Source organism: Rhamphochromis sp. 'chilingali' (genome assembly GCF_963969265.1).
Source record: "Rhamphochromis sp. 'chilingali' genome assembly, chromosome: 18".
In the NCBI taxonomy this organism is placed as follows: domain Eukaryota; kingdom Metazoa; phylum Chordata; class Actinopteri; order Cichliformes; family Cichlidae; genus Rhamphochromis; species Rhamphochromis sp. 'chilingali'.
In genome coordinates this window covers 2516173-2532020 of record NC_137945.1, presented here as the reverse complement: position 1 = coordinate 2532020, position 15848 = coordinate 2516173, and the positions used below count along the sequence as shown (strand labels likewise).

The following is a 15848-nucleotide window of genomic DNA, read 5'->3' as shown; positions in this document are numbered from 1 at the left end:
AAAATCTCATTACTACGAAAATAAAACTGGATCTGGTTGACGTATTGCAAAAGGAATCTGGAAGTGAAAGTTACCAGGCTTTATTTCAGTTTTTTTTTTAAGCGGGAAGAATGTTTGAACGGATTTGTGTTTTTTTTTTTTTGGGGGGGGGGCGTCATTCCAGTCCACACTCCATGCTAGTGGTGGCGGTAATGCGCCAACCGCCAATAACATTTAAGAAGAAGAAGAAGAAGGGGGCGGAGCAAAGTGTTTGTGCAGGACAGGAGTCGAGCAGAGAGAGCTGCTTTTTCATGAAACGGGAGAAAAGTAGTGAACTTAGAGGAGAGAAACAAACTAAAGTATCGATCATAAACCACTACCAACGTTTGGATCGATATCTGCATCGATCTGCCCACCCTTGTCTCCTGGATCGTAGCTGAGATCAGCGTGAGCCACGTGGGTCTCTGCTCCCTGATCTGTTTCCTGTGTTTGGAAAGAGTTGCAGCTTCATCGCGGAGTTTCTCTCGGTTTGTGGGCTCATCTAAAGGTAAGCACCGAGCTAACTTTACTGTGAGTTCAGTTCATGTTGAGTTTAGCTCCTGAATGAGGTCTTCTGCTGCTCTCCTCGGTGTCTGTTCACAGTTTATTGTGAACACGTTGAGAGAAGAGTGAGAGAGTGTTTGGAGAAAAACACCAACTAACCATTAGCTCAGCATGCTGGGAGAAGTTGGAGCAGAAAAGTCTTTTCATTGTCCCTGCAGCTGTTTTTCTGCCTGCACCAAACCTCTACAGCCTCGTTTCTATTTAAGTGATAACAGGAAATCAGAGCGACCTACAAAGTCTCATTTTAATGAGTGTGGCTGCTGTAAAGTGATGCACAGGAAGATGTTAACAAAAACTAATGAAACAGATGAAAGTAAACAGTGTTCATAATTGAAAGCACAGAGAATAAAAATATATTGTGGTGGTTAATGTGCAGCTCTCTCTCTCTCTCTCTCTCTCTCTCTCTCTCTCTCTCTCTATCTATATATATCTATATATCTATATCTATATATCTATATATATCTATCTATATCTATCTATATCTATATATATCTATCTATATCTATATATATATATATATATATATATATATATATTAGGGGTGCAACGATACACAAAATTCACGGTTCGGTTCGATACTTTGGTGTCACGGTTCGATATTTTTTCGATACAAAAAACTGTTCATGCATTTTTAATTTGTCATTTATTAAAATTATAAATATATATTTTAACTCAAAAGTACAGTTTTTAAATTTAACCCTAACCCTTGTGTGTGTTTTTTATTTTGACAGTGAATGCACACCTGCGGACCACTTATGTGCAGCCCTGGTTATTTAGCTCGTCATATTGCAGCCACAGAAATTCTTTTGTCCATGAAACCATAAAGCTGCACTTTCTTTTTGCCTCATAGTCTGATTTGTCATAATTTCTCCGTTTTGTGGTAAGCTTTTCTTTGGCTGTCACTTCTTCACCCTGACCTGTCTTATTTGGCTCAGCAGAACTGAAATGCTTTTACACATGCACTCACATAAGCTCAGCGATTCTCTGCGCGATCAACCTCTCACATGTTTAAGCTGCGGGAGATTTCACTTGTCATGTTTGCATAGTAAGCTAACGATTAATAAGACGATGTCAGAGGAATTGGTGCACAAATTATCATCACTCACAGATCAGTGCTGTCGCTCTCTATACACAGTTCGCACGATTGCAAAGTGAAAGCAAAAAAACAAGCGCAAATTCAAACGCGACTTCAATATGTCACATATTGACAGTGGCTCACCGATGCCAATGACATAATTACCCAGCTACATTTCTGAAAGAATGCAAAAGCATTGACATATATTTTTCCTACAATAGCCCGACAGGCAGGGAAGAGATAGATTTTGGTAGCCCGACTGAAAAAATCGCTAGCCCCGGGACGTTGGGCTAGCGATATTGCGAGCCCTGTATCTGATTGAGGAATCACTCATCTTTGGAAAAGAGAGTTTATTACAGAGAAATGGCTCTTTCCAAAATAAAAGCTATACTATCCGCTTCTTCTGGGCTATATTCTCAGCAGCATAAGGAGAATCATGTGCTAACAGCTGTCTAAATGACTCGGCTAAAGTTAGTAGCATGCTTGCTTTTTTTTGTCTGCTTCCACTTGTCTTTGCACTAGGATGATGTCGGCGTAAATGTGCAGTCATATTCGTTGTGTTCCCACTAGTGCTTTCAGGTTAATCTCCTTGAAATGACCTTAACGCCACAACACGGCAAATCTCCGTTAACGAGCTACCGCCGATCGCCCCGTGCATGGGGCTAGACGGCCAACACGTTAACGAGCTAACTGCGCTAACACACTAGTTCACACCAATGTAATTGAGCATTGCATGGCACATCCAACATACTGTTTTACTTTAGTCCATGACTCACTTACCTTCAGGGTCATACGTCACATGAAAACCAAAATAATTCCAAACGCCAAATCTGAATGAGGGTGGGGGAGGTGCCCTGCGCTCTTCCTTCTGACTATGCTGTCTGTGTTGAGTGCTCAGTGGATCTGCGCTGGACAGTGCAGCCTAGGCGGAGTAGTCGAACACAGATTCACTGAGCGCTCAACACAGACAGCATCGTCAGAAGGAAAATTGATAAAATAAATTACAAATGTTGTATTGTTTGATACATATGCGTACCGAACCGAAAGCACTGTATCGAACGGTTCAATATCGATACGAATATCGTTGCACCCCTAATATATATATATATATATATATATATATATATATATATATATATATATATAGATCTCATATTGTTGTCACTGAGTGTAGTAATGTTTATTTGCTCTGCTTCTTCTTGTCAGGGATAAAATACATATCTATACTTTTGTGTCCCAGCTGAGTAACAGGAGGAGAAGAGTCTGGTGGAGGAGCAGAGGAACAGTTTCGGCCATTTGGACTCAGCTCAGCCACTACAGAGGAAACAATGACTTCAACACAAAAGGTGAGAAAAATATCTCAGTTACACTGTTATTGAAACTGTGTGCACAGCTGGATGTTAACAGCATGTTCAGCCCCTATTCTATGTGTTTAGAGATGCACATAAGATTCTGGGTAGAGAGAAGCAAGTACCCGCCCTGGTTCCCAAACCAAATGGCCAAAACCAGTTATGAGCAAAAAAAAGGTGATTTTTATTTAATGTCAGGAAGCATAGCTCCAGGGTGAACCCAGGCCAAAATAATACACAAAACCAACTAAGTCCCGCCAGAGGAAACTTAACTAAATCCTAAGGGGAAAAAACAAACTAACAAACAGATGACAATAGCTACTCCTCGCTTCCAAGCTCAGAAACAGGAGAAAAGCAGTTCAAAAGAAAAGGTTGCATACCCCTTCAGCTTCAGCCTATAGACGCATAAGCACTGAACATATACACATGATTGGTGGCTCTAACGGAGCATGCTTACATACCACTACTTTTCATTAGTGGAAGGACCTGCAGAGATTCTTATCACACTGTAAAGAAATACAACACAGCAGCTAACACAGACTACTTATGGCCATAACACCCCCCCCCCCCCCCCCCCCCCCCGTCCCCCATTCCCAAGATCAAAACATCTCCTCTGTAGATTTTTTGACAGTTAGGAATAAAAGAAACTTTGAGACAGTGCATCCGCTAGTACATTCTCTGTACCCTTTTAATGCCGAATTTCCAGATTGAAATTGAGATAGACCATCTCACATGTCTTTGGTTCGAATTCTGCATTCACATTAGGAACACCAGGGGATTGTGGTCGGTATAAACAATCACAGGCGAGGGGCTGGAACCAACATACACCTCAAAATGCTGCAATGCGAACAGCAAGGAAAGGGCTTCTTTTTTCAATCGTGCTATACCTTTGCTGATGAACATTGAATTTCTTTGAGAAATAGCCGATTGGGTGATCCACAACTTGTTGATCTTCCTGTAAGAATATGGTACTTGCTCTGTTGGCATCTACCTCTAATTTGAAAGGACGTGCAAAATCAGGGGCAGCCAGCACTGGCAAACTGCAAGGAGAGTTTTGACAGCCTGGAATGCACTCTGACATGCAGAGGACCACACAAACGGTTTTAACACACTAGTGAGGCTAGTGAGGGGTGCAAATACTTCTGCGAAGTTTTGGCAGAAACCTTAGTAATAACCCACCATGCCGAGAAAACGACGGAGCTCAGGCCGGGTACGGGTTGGGGGCAGGAAAATTCAGTATGGCTTGGATTTTTGCCAAAATAGGGCGCACTTGTGCCCGACCCACCTGTTTCCCTAGATACGTCACAGTGGCTATGCCAAACTTACACTTGGAAACATTGAGGGTGAGGTGTGCCCCTTCCAAGCGACGAAAAACATCAGTGAGCATTTCCGTATGCTCTAACCAAGTGTCTGAGTAGACAATAATATCTAGATACATCTAGATACACTTCACAATCGCTCAGATTTAGTTTTTTCATCCTGGGTTCCTCCATACATGGAGAATCTACAGTCACAAACAAAAACACCGAAGTTACAAGAGAATACAAAGATCATATTTTTTATTTTTTTTTTAACTTTTATTTAACTTTTTTCTCCAACAAATACAAGACTGGTTCACGTCCAAAATAATAATACTGCACAGCACTAGAGTATTACGACATTATGTCCTTAATTATTGTCCATTAGGGTCCAGTTTACAAGTTACTCCCAGTGCTTCCAGTGGTTTCTTCCATTTGTCCAGAATACTTCGGGAGCTCTCATCAATATAATGTCCCAACCTGATCAGAGTCATAACATCACTGATGAGCGACTTCCATAGAGAAATGGAGGGAGGCTCAGTCCCCACCCATCTCAACATAATACTTTTCCTGGCCAACATTAACAGTGACTGAATTACATGCTCATGTTGTACCAGTGAAACAGGGATATATCCCAATAAGCACATTAATGGGTGTTCTGTTACCTGCTGACCAATGGCTGTACTAATATTGGGACAGACCTCTTTCCAAAAATGACTGAATAATAACACATTCCCACAAGCAATGGAATCTAGTGCCCACTCTGACCTTACACTTGAGACAATTTGGAGATGTTCCCATATTGTACTTACTATAAATATATGGAGAAATATATACGTTGTGCAGGATTTTGTACTGCAGTTCTTTAAATCGGTTACAAACAGAGATTTTAGATGGAAGGAGCAGGATTTTGTCCCATGCCTGTATATCTATTTCACACTTAAGTAATGTCCCCCAAGATTTTCTCAACCATGCCAGTTTATCCACAATTAGGGCATAAATCTCTGAATAAAACTTTGATACAAAATGTTTACGCTCCCTATTATCTAGAAAGAATTTCTCCAACCGAAAATGATTTAGCATTTTTTAACACATAATTTCTCAATTGCAAATACTTATAAAACTCAGTCTTTGACATAGAATACTGGGACTTCAAGGATTCAAATGATTTAAACCCACCATGTTTAAAGAGGACATAAAACCTCTTTACACCTACTTTATGCCATCCCACAAACCTCAACCCTATGTTTTGCGGTAGAAGGTCTGGATTATTTATAAACGTTGACAAAATATTAAACGGAAGACTTCTGTTAAAAATTTTTCTCAGTTTTCCCCACGTCCACATAGCATTATATATTAGTGGGTTATACTTTATTACGTGAGGTAAATCATTTAAACGTTTCCCTAAAATGTTAACAGGTGAGGATGGTTTACGTAATACTTCCTCAATTTTTATCCATGGCAGATCAGAATGTTCATGTATCCAGGCAGAAAGAAACCTTGCTTGTATTGAGAGAACATAATTTTCTATGTTTGACACTCCCCATCTGTCCAGATCTTTCGGTAACTGTAGTGTCTCCAATTTAATTTTGGGTTTTCTTCCTGCCCAAATGAAATCCACCATAGCCTTGTTAATTACTTTAATATCTTCTGATTTCAAAATTACAAACACCATGCCTATATAATATCGTATTTTCAGTAGGATTACCATCTTAATGAGATTTATTCTTCCCAAAAATGATATTGGAAGTGACCTCCATCTTGTCAGCATCTCTCGAAGATCTTGAACCATTCCATTAATGTTTTCTCTATATAAGTGACCAACATTTGGTGTAACTTTAACTCCCAAATATACAAAACCTGATGGTGCCCAATGAAAAGGTTTAACATATAAAGGTTCAGTGTCCTTCCACTACACAGAGTCATTATAACAGATTTATCAAAATTTACCTTGTATCCAGATATAAGACCAAAGTCCTTGATACACCTAGTAAGAACAGGTAGAGCGTTAGCAGGGTCAGTCAGTGCCAGAAGAATATCGTCTGCATAGAGCAGGATTTTATGTTGTCTATCCCCAAATTTAACTCCAGGAACACTTGGATTTTGTCTAATGGCCATGGCCAAAGGCTCGATGGCCAAAGCAAATAATAGTGGTGACAATGGACTACCTTGTGCTGTACCTCTGCTCAATGTAATTGGGGAGGATAGCAAGCTGTTAGTTAACTCTGATGCTATTGGTGATTTGTATATAATTTTGATCCACCCCAAAAAGTTTTTTCCAAACCCAAATCTTCTCATTATTTCAAACAGATATTCTCATTCAATTCTATCAAATGCCTTTTCGGCATCCATAGAAACAACAACCCCGGAGATCTGATAAAATTTTTAAAAAATGAATAATATTAAATAGACGTCGAGTATTATTGTAAGAATTCCACCCCTTAATAAAGCCTGTCTGGTCAGCATGCACAGTAGAGGACATTACTTTTTCTAGCCTAAAAGCCAGTATCTTTGAAAGTATCTTATTATCAACACCAAGAACGCTAATAGGCCTGTAAGATGAGCATAATTCTGGGTTTTTATCTTTTTTAGCTATCAATGTTATATTAGCCTGGTACATAGATTCTGGGAGTTTCGATTTTTCAAATGCTTTATTAAAAACCCTTAATAATAAACTATTTAACTTCACTTTCATTACCTTAAAAATTCTACTGGAAGGCCATCTGCCCCCGGACATTTCCCTGACTGGAGTGCAGATATTGCTTTGTCCACCTCCATCAATGTGATGGGTGACTCCAGCAGGCTAACCTGAGCTGAGGGAATACTAAGTCGTTTAGAAAAAAGCCTGAGTTAAGCCTTGTTATATCCATCTCAGACTGATATAAGTTTGTATAGAATTCTCTAAATCACTCATTAATCTGACAGTTTCCTACGGTTTTCACATCCACAATAGCTGTGATAAAATAACTTGATGAAGTATTCCTTGCAAGACAAGCCAAAAAGCGGTTAGGCTTATTAGCTGATCCAATAAGTTGTCGTCTGGCAAGAAGGACATCTATTTCAGCCTTTCGCATTAACAAATTATGCAGAGATGTCCTGGCAATATTAAGCTCACTTTAGGTTTCAGCTGATTTTGTTACATAATATTGTTTCTCCAGCTTTTTTATATTATTCTCGATCTCTAACTACCTTGTTAATCGTTGCTTTCTTTTATGACTTGTGTATGAAATAATCATCCCTCTCATATAAGCCTTATAGCTATCCCATAAAGTTCTCGTGTCTATCTCCCCTTTATCATTTATTTCTAAAAATAATGTTGTTTGCTCTGTTATGAAGTGTATAAATTTCTCATCCAAAAGAGACAGTGCACTCATCTTCCAAGACATGGAGCGCTCAATATGTCTCATGGGTTGAATGGTTAGGACTACAGGAGCATGGTCAGAGAGACCTATATGACCAATATTTACCTGCTAAACTAACTGACTGATACACTTGGACATAAAAATATAATCTATACAAGATGCTGACAAGTGAGGGTTAGAGTAGAAAGTGTATTCTTTAGATAATGGGTTATAGTGTCGCCAGACATCTACAGGGAGTGCAGAATTATTAGGCAAGTTGTATTTTTGAGGAATAATTTTATTATTGAACAACAACCATGTTCTCAATGAACCCAAAAAACTCATTAATATCAAAGCTGAATGTTTTTGGAAGTAGTTTTTAGTTTGTTTTTAGTTTTAGCTATTTTAGGGGGATATCTGTGTGTGCAGGTGACTATTACTGTGCATAATTATAAGGCAACTTAACAAAAAACAAATATATACCCATTTCAATTATTTATTTTCACCAGTGAAACCAATATAACATCTCCACATTCACAAATATACATTTCTGACATTCAAAAACAAAACAAAAACAAATCAGCGACCAATATAGCCACCTTTCTTTGCAAGGACACTCAAAAGCCTGCCATCCATGGATTCTGTCAGTGTTTTGATCTGTTCACCATCAACATTGCGTGCAGCCGCAACCACAGCCTCCCAGACACTGTTCAGAGAGGTGTACTGTTTTCCCTCCTTGTAAATCTCACATTTGATGATGGACCACAGGTTCTCAATGGGGTTCAGATCAGGTGAACAAGGAGGCCATGTCATTAGTTTTTCATCTTTTATACCCTTTCTTGCCAGCCACGCTGTGGAGTACTTGGACGCGTGTGATGGAGCATTGTCCTGCATGAAAATCATGTTTTTCTTGAAGGATGCAGACTTCTTCCTGTACCACTGCTTGAAGAAGGTGTCTTCCAGAAACTGGCAGTAGGACTGGGAGTTGAGCTTGACTCCATCCTCAACCCGAAAAGGCCCCACAAGCTCATCTTTGATGATACCAGCCCAAACCAGTACTCCACCTCCACCTTGCTGGCGTCTGAGTGGGACTGGAGCTCTCTGCCCTTTACCAATCCAGCCACGGGCCCATCCATCTGGCCCATCAAGACTCACTCTCATTTCATCAGTCCATAAAACCTTAGAAAAACCAGTCTTGAGATATTTCTTGGCCCAGTCTTGACGTTTCAGCTTGTGTGTCTTGTTCAGTGGTGGTCGTCTTTCAGCCTTTCTTACCTTGGCCATGTCTCTGAGTATTGCACACCTTGTGCTTTTGGGCACTCCAGTGATGTTGCAGCTCTGAAATATGGCCAAACTGGTGGCAAGTGGCATCTTGGCAGCTGCACGCTTGACTTTTCTCAGTTCATGGGCAGTTACTTTGCGCCTTGGTTTTTCCACACGCTTCTTGCGACCCTGTTGACTATTTTGAATGAAACGCTTGATTGTTCGATGATCACGCTTCAGAAGCTTTGCAATTTTGAGACTGCTGCATCCCTCTGCAAGATATCTCACTATTTTTGACTTTTCTGAGCCTGTCAAGTCCTTCTTTTGACCCATTTTGCCAAAGGAAAGGACGTTGCCTAATAATTATGCACACCTGATATAGGGTGTTGATGTCATTAGACCACACCCCTTCTCATTACAGAGATGCACATCACCTAATATGCTTAATTGGTAGTAGGCTTTAGAGCCTATACAGCTTGGAGTAAGACAACATGCATGAAGAGGATGATGTGGACAAAATACTCATTTGCCTAATAATTCTGCACTCCCTGTATAAGGTCAAGCTCATTTATAATTTGCCAAAGGGTTTTGGAATTTTTTGACGAAGTAGATTGTGGGGGAGATTTATCCATTTTGGGGCATAGAACACAGTTAAAGTCACTCGCTAATATTATGTTAGCACAGTCCATGTCCATTAATTGACTGAATAATATTCTGCAAAACTCATCATCCTGTGGATTTGGTGCATATATATTACCTAGGAGAACAGTTTTCCCATGCAACATCCCTTTGACCAATATATACCTTCCATCATTGTCCTTGTGAGTGGCTGTAACACTGAAAGGAAGGTTTTTGTGTATAAGAGTAATAACTCCCCTTTTATTTGTGGAGTAGGATGAGAAAAACATTTGACCAACCCATTCTCTACAGTATTTTCTATGTTCATCATCTATCAGATGGGTTTCTTGCAAAAAAGCAATGTGAATCAAATCTTTCTTCAGAGAATTTAAAATTGACTTTCTTTTCATCACATTGTTGGACCCTTTAACATTCCAAGTAGTTATCTTAACTGACATACAAGAAAAGCAATATATATTTTGTGCTGTTTACATGTTTAAACAAATCTACATTTGACCAGTCTGAACCTATTAACCAAAATAGTTGAGCCTGGAAACCTCAACCCTCCCCAACACAAATAACAAAAAGTAAAGCAAAATAAATTACACATCTAGGTGTACCCTGCTCTAAAGTACAGCTGTAGGGGGATACAGACGCGTAACATACCTGCACTGGAGTGTATGTCAAAAATCAAAGTATACTCTATACCTTAGCTTGTTAACAGTACTGTACTACCCTCCGCACCTTCTTTTAGCCCGACAATCCTCGCGTTCTGCCGCCGGCTCTGATTCTCAAAGTTTTCCAGACGCTCCATGGCCTTCTTAAGCTGGGTCTCGAGAGCGGCAATACGTGGCTCACTTGTAGCTGTAACATCTTCCAAGTCCGAGACCCGCTGCTCCACTGTTCCCATTCTTTCTATCCGACTGTCGAATTTCTCAGTGAGCTCGTTTATTGGCTTTATGACTTCGGATATCTTACTATCCAATACTTTCGATATGTTAGAAGTCACCTTGTCCACAGTCACATCATCCCGCAATGTACTTAGTGCATCCTCAGCGTCGCACCTGGTCTCATTTTCAGAGCAATTGACTCCTCGTTTGCCCATTTCTCTCTTTTTGCTTGATCCAGGGTGTGCAAAAAACTTGTCTAAAGACATTATATAAATTTCGAGGCAGTTTGTTGGCAAAATGAGCTAAAATACCAATATTTTACAGCTGTCCAGTGCAGAGCTCACAAACTCACGTCTGCTCAGCTCGACGCATCACATTTTTTCAATAATGTCATTTTAATTACAACTGTCATTGTAACACATCATTGTAGTGTGATACTATCACCAGAAGGTGGTGGTAAAACACCAACAACATGTTTGTTGACCTCTTTGATCCCACTAATGGAGACAGTTTCAGTTTGTTTCACGACTGCATTTCACTCACTGCCTCTGTTTGTATCTCTGTCACTGCAGGACCAACATGGAGCAAGAAGTCAGCGCTCTCAGGAGGCCGACAAACCTCACAGAAAAAAGGGAAAGAAAAAATACAGCTGTGATGAGTGTGAGAAGTATTTTACTAGGAAGTCAGAACTGAAACGTCATCAACTCATCCACAGTGCAGTTAAAGCATACAGCTGTGAGGAATGTGGTAAAGATTTTCCTTGCAGTAGTGACTTAAAACGTCATCAAGTTACCCACTCTGGAATTAAAGCGTACAGCTGTGAGTTGTGTGGAAAGTCTTTTACCCAGGCTGGAAGCTTAAAAACACACAAACTCATCCACAGTGGAGTTAAACCGTACACTTGTAATCAGTGTGGTAAAGCTTTTGCTTGCAGTAGCAACTTACGACGTCATGAAGTTACCCACTCTGGAATTAAGGCGTACAGCTGCGACATTTGTGGAAAGTCTTTTAACAATCCTGCAAATTTAAAAAGACACAAAGTTGTCCACAATGGAGTTAAAGCGTACAGCTGTGACTTGTGTGGAAAGTCTTTTACCCGGGTTGAAAGCTTAAAAACACACCAACTCATCCATAGTGGAGTTAAAGCGTACAGCTGTGATCAGTGTGGTAAAGCTTTTGCTCGCAGTAGCTACTTACGATGTCATCAAGTCACCCACTCTGGAATTAAGGCATACAGCTGTGACATTTGTGGAAAGTCTTTTAACCATCCTGCAAACTTAATAGCACACCAACTTGTCCACAGTGGAGTTAAAGCGTACAGCTGTAATCAGTGTGGTAAAGGTTTTGCTCGCAGTAGCAACTTACGACGTCATGAAGTTACCCACTCTGGAATTAAGGCGTACAGCTGCGACATTTGTGGAAAAACCTTCCGCTGGCTAGTCAGCAGAAATATCCACCAACGCCTTCACACTGGCAATGATGTTTGGTTCTGTGATCAGTGTGACAAACTGTTTGTGACATACAAAGGCCTACAGGAGCACATGTTTACCCACACTGAGGAGAGACCTTACAAATGTGACCTGTGTGAAAAGGCTTTTAAAACTCCACGTTCCCTGAAATCACACCAAAAGATTCACAGCAGAAAGAAACTCTACAAGTGCAGTTACTGTGAGGTATGTATTTATATTTTTACAGTTGCAGTTATTTTGAAGTATTATGTGAATTAAGTTTAATTTCAAAGTAGGACTGGGCCATATCACACCATTCACAGTAATACCGGTGTAATGTTGGGCAACAATAAAAAAAAATGAAATATTGCGATAGAATAGCGGTAAAACGCACATGCGCAGTGCCTTTGTTTTCATACATGGTGGAAAAAGCATGGCAGCGATGCAGAATGAGAAGGGTGAAAGTGGATCATTGAATGAAACAGATGAACCAGAATTGGTTTGTAAAAATGCTGCAACTTCAGTGGTGTGGAACTGGTTTAGCTTTCGTCCGTCAGATACTGCACTATTAGCACTATTTTTGGTAGCGCATGCTAGCCGGCCGTCGCTATTACCGTGTTTTTTGGAAAATACAGCACACTTAAAATCAATCCTTTGATTTTTCTGAGAATCGACAGTGCCCCTTATAATCCTGTGTGACTTATGTATGAATTCTGGTTGTGTTTACTGACCTCGAAACAATTTTTCTGTGGTACACAGCGCTCGAAAATCTGTCAAACATTTTAGTACGACTTTGCTAAACTACGGATCCGCAATGTTTGATGGATTTTCGGAGCATTATGGCTATCGTAGGCGGAGCCTCGCGGAGTGATACGTACTGTGCTTCAACATAATATTACCGTATTGTGTGTGTATAACCTCTTTTTAAGTTTTGTGGATATTATACATGTTTATTAGGGGTGCAACAATACTCATATCGATATTGAACCATTCGATACAGTGCTTTCGGTTCGGTACGCATATGTATTGAACAATACAAATTTTTTTATTTATTTTATCAACTTTTCTTCTGACGATGCTGTCTGTTTTGAGAGCTCAGTGAATCTGCATTCAACTACTCCGCCTAGGCTGCACTGTTGAGTGCAGATCCACTGAGCGCAGCGCAAGCTAGCAAGACAGACGCTAAGCTCGTTGCAACATGGCAAATTGAACCTCATTCAGATCTGGCCTTTGGAACTATTTTCATGTGACGTATGACCCTGAAGGTAAGCGCATCATGGACAAAAGTAAAACAGTATGTCGGATGTGCCACGCAATGCTCAATTACATGGGTGGGAGCTAGTGCGTTAGCGCAGTTAGCTCGTTAAGGTGTTGACACCGTCCAGCCCCACGCACGGGGCGATCCGCAGTAGCTCGTTAACGGAGATTTGCCGTGTTGTGGCGTTAACGTCATTTCAGATTTACGCTGACAGCACTAGTGGGAACACAACGAATATGACTGCACGTTTATGCCGACATCATCCTAGTGCAAAGACAAGTGGAAGAAGACAAAAACAACAAGCACGCATGCTACAAACTTTACCCGAGTCATTTAGACAGCCGTTAGCACAGGATTCTCCTTATGGGGACCTGATATGTTTAATATGCTGCTGAGAATATAGCCCAGAAGAAGCGTATAGTATAGCTTTTATTTTGGAAAGAGCCATTTCTCTGTAATAAACTCTCTTTTCCAAAGATGAGTGATTTCTCAATCAGATATATTTATTTTTTTATCCCTTTGTTGTTTCAGCAACATTAAATTTAAAAGCTGTACTTTTGAGTTAAAATATATATTTATAAGTTTAATAAATGACAAATTAAAAAAGCATGAACATTTTTTTTGTATCGAAAAAATATCGAACTGTGACACCAAAGTATCGAACCGAACCGTGAATTTTGTGTATCGTTGCACCCCTAATGTTTATGTTGCAGATATGTCGGCCAATTCCCACTTGAAATGCCATTTGGTTAAACTTTCAGCAAGGAATTTGCATTTGCACTGTTACATTTTTACAACTTTAATGCACATAAAAAAGCAGCTGCTTGTTTACATTGATGTTTGGGGGGTTTTTTTTGCACTAATAAAGTTGTGGAATTGTAAAGTATTTTACGGTGGCTGGGAAGTGCAAATCACATTTACAACATAAATAACAAAATAGCATTTCCGAAAACACTTTTACATAAAAAAAACCACTAAAAAAATTGACAACAAAATAAGAAAACACTTTAACAAGTCCGCAACAAATTAACAAGTGGCTCTTGACGGAAAGGGATTGTCTGAAATACCGGAAGTGACTCAACGATAGGGCTTTGGAGTTGACGGGGTCTAGATTTATGCCTGTAGTGCACTACCATGTAAATAATTTGCATTTACTGAGTATGTACTGAGTACCACTGTTCAAAAGTTGAATAAAGAAATGAACTAATTTTTGCCGTTTTTTAAAAATTAAAATCACTTTATAGAACATCACATCAGTTAGTGTTGAATCCATGTCCTTTAGAGTTTAAAAATGACAGTGTTTACATGATATCACCCACTATTAACACTACTTAATTTACTGTATCTTTTGAAAAATACCGCTATTTATACAGCACAAGACTTAAGAATATTTAAGAAGAGCAAGTTTCATTTTCCCCTGGTTTTATTATCACACTGTTCATCAAACGCAGCAAACCTTCACCATCTTATCCAGAAGGGTCACCTCTTCACCCTCACATGGAAGAAGTAATCTGATTGGCATGGTGGTATGTTTGAAGCAGGTCCATTGTGTAGCGCTGGAACCCAGTCACGATGTTTCATCCATTTCATAGGCTGGTTTGCTGCAATAATGCCAAATAATTAGCAACTCTATAAATAGAACATAGTTCTGCAAAATCACTCATTAGGATGTTTGTTCTAATTTGCTATGAGCTCAGAGCGCATCGAAAATAAAACTAATAGGCTATAAAGAGTGAAGATATTTAGAACTTACTGGAATGAAAATGTCCGGAGCACCAACAGATATTTGGAGATGGAAGAGAACTGGATATCAGCTCGTCTCACAGCTGCTATCCAAAATAGACGCCTTCTTTTGGTAACATCCGATACACAAGCTGCCTCGTGTTGCTTCCAGGTTGGGAAAGAATGAAAAGATAAACCATGTCATCAATCGTCTAGAAACTAACTCCTCACAGCGCTTTGTTACATTTATTACCCTGACGGTGCTCGCTGCACTGCATAGATGAATGGAAGATGTTTTGCCCATTTTCTGGCGTTAGCTTTAGCCTCTCCACTCCTGTATGTGCAGTTTAGCTGCTGCTGCTTCTTCTTCTGCTAATTTAAAGGCGCTTACCGCCACCTGCTGGGCTGGAGTGTGGAGAATGACTGTTTTAACCCTCTCAGGCTCAAATTAAACTTTTTGTTGCTAATGCACAACCAAGTCCTGCAGTGGTACTTCTGAGTAAAAAAAAAAAAAACTCATAAAATATGTATGTGGGGTAATCAGGTTGTTAGTTTTTAACTGTTGCAAATCGGCAACGCCTGCCTTGAGAGGGTTAAGGCCTGGATATTTTAAGAAAATCACCGCTAAAAATCTGGACATCATTATCTCACCCCTACTCTTGTAAAATCTCTTCAAACATTAATTAAACACTACTTCTCTGAAAAGCCCTCGTTTAGCTGACTACAAATCACTTTTTCTGTACTACAAATGTGAAGTAAGCCTAATTGTTGAGTCACTTCCGGTATTTCAGACAATCCCTTTCCGTCAAGAACCACTTGTTAATTTGTTGCGGACTTGTTAAAGTGTTTTCTGAAATGTTATTTTGTTGTAATGGGTTTTTTTTTTAAATGTAAAAGTATTTTCGGAAATGTTATTTTGTTGTTGGTGTTGTAAATGTGATTTGCACCTCCCAGCCACATATCGTCAGTTATATCATCATCGCAAATTTTCAAATGTATGTTGT

General features: G+C 39.7%; 1 long non-coding RNA gene across 3 annotated transcripts in view; it reads left to right on the top strand.

Annotated features, from left to right (window-relative positions):
• The first annotated feature begins 214 nt into the window (after positions 1 to 214).
• Positions 215 to 15848, top strand: part of LOC308385588 — an 18853-nt gene continuing 3219 nt past the window's right edge. The window contains exons 1-3 of one of the 3 annotated variants that reach the window (XR_013969574.1): positions 215 to 526; positions 2898 to 3003; positions 10989 to 12089. This is a non-coding gene — a long non-coding RNA (uncharacterized lncRNA). Of the gene's footprint in view, positions 527 to 2863; positions 3004 to 10988; positions 12090 to 15848 lie in introns of all 3 variants that reach the window. The other 2 variants (XR_013969575.1, XR_013969576.1) reach the window with 2 other exon arrangements.